Genomic DNA, 2,109 nt, shown 5'->3' on the forward strand with positions numbered 1-2,109 from the left:
TATTGCTGAGTAATATTCTATTGTGTGTACATATATACTCACACACATCCTATATAATAAAAGCCTAATATGCCAAGTGTCCAGTTGTCTGGTTGGCCTTTCAAACAATCAAAGCGTAATATGCTAATGATATGCTATGGCCGCTCAACTGCTTGCTATGATGTGCACTGACCACCAGGGGGAAGATGCTCCAACCTGTAGGTTAGCTTGCTGCTGGGGTCCAGCTGATCGGGACTGAGCGAGATAGGGCAGACACACCCTGGAGCCTCCCGTGGCCCCTCCCTGGCCCCGATCATGCATTGGCGGGGTCCCTTGGCCTGGCCTGTGCCCTCTCACAATCTGGGACTCCTCAGAGGATGTCGGAGAGCCGGTTTTGGCCCGATCCTGCAGGCCAGGCTGAGGGACCCCACTGGTGCACGAATTCATGCACCAGGCCTCTAGTCTTTCTATAAGATTATATATTTCATGTGTACAATTCTATGGTACATGATCTGTATATTGCACTGTGTGCCCACCACCCAAAGTCACATCTTCTTTATCCATTCATATTGATGAACTCAGGTTGCTTCCATCTCCTGGCCCTGGCAATTGTAAATAATGCTGCAATGAACATAAGGGTACATATGTCTTTTTGAATTAGTGTTCTTGTTTTCTTTGAATAAATTCCCAGAAGTACAATTGCTAGGTCTACGGCAGCTCTGTTTTTAAATTTTTAAAAATATGTTTTTATTGATTTTAGAGAGAGAGGAAGGGAGAGAATGACTGAGAAACATGGCTGTGAGAAACACCTTCTGGCTGCCTCCTGCACGCCCCCTACTGGGGATCTGGCAGCAACCTGAGCACGTGCCCTGACCAGGAGTCAAACCAGCGACCTCTCTTGGTGCACGGAGGAGGACGCTCAACCAACTGAGTCACATGGGATAGGGCTCTACTTTTAATTTGTTGAGGAACCTCCATACAGATTTCCATAGTGGCTGCACCAACTTTCAATCCCACCAACAGTGCATGAGGGGTCCCTTTCCTCCACATCCTTGGCCAACACTTGCTTGTTGATTTTTTTTTTTTTTTTTTGATGACAGCCGTTCTGACAGGTGTGAGATGGCAAGTTCACTTCCTTGATGTCCTCAGTTCATGAAGTTGATTTGTGAACCTCGTGAATCTGACCATGAAATTAAACACTAGTGAAATGCTGGGAGAGGGTTGTTTCCCTCGTGTGTTTTAGCATCCTCCAGGCAGAACTGATAAATATTCAGCAAGCGATTAGTGGGTGCATCCCCAGTGCGTCTTTTGCATATGCATGCCAGCTATCCTTTCACAAGCACTTCCACTTGGTAATTTACTAATGTACTGGCTGCACTCCACACCTGCCATTACTGAAGTAATTAGCTTAGTATGCAAACGATTTCTAAATTAAAGTTCTGGACTGGTAAAATCAAGAAAGCCTGATGATCAACGCTGTAACTGTGGCAGGCGACAAGTAAGGGGATAGATAGGAACAAGTCCTTTAGCTAACTAACCTACGTGCAAACCAGAAGGCTATACAAGGCGCAGGTGAAATATAGGACCATGACTGGAGACGAGTGAAAGGGTCAATATTCAATGATTTTGTTTTTATTAAATGCATTGGGGCGACTTTGGTTAATAAGATTATATAGCTTTCAAGGATACAATTCTAGGATACACGATCTGTTTATTGCATTGTGTGCACACCGCCCAAAGTCAAATCATCTTCAGTCCTCATATATTTGGCCCCTTTATGCTTTACTATCCCTCACCTCCCTTTCCTCTGGTAACCGCCATGCAGTTGCCTGTGTCTATGAGTTTGTTTTATAGCCCACACGAGTGAAATTTAGAATCGCTCCCTTTCTCCTGCCATCCATATATAAACAGCGTGAAGGTGTGGGGGCAAGGCATTTTAAGGCACACACAGCTAGAGTGGTGTTAGCCAGGCAAACTTCAAATTGATACAAGTTGGTAAAAGGGGCGGCGGCGGTGCGTAGGAAGCTGGGCAAAGGTGGGAGCAGGTCCGACCAGGCGGGGCGGCGCTGGCGGCCCATCCTGGGACCCGGGCTCCTCTCGGCCTCGCCCGGGCAGCGCAGGCCTCCGACC

This window comes from Myotis lucifugus, unplaced genomic scaffold (genome assembly GCF_000147115.1).
Source record: "Myotis lucifugus unplaced genomic scaffold, Myoluc2.0 scaffold_100, whole genome shotgun sequence".
NCBI lineage: Eukaryota > Metazoa > Chordata > Mammalia > Chiroptera > Vespertilionidae > Myotis > Myotis lucifugus.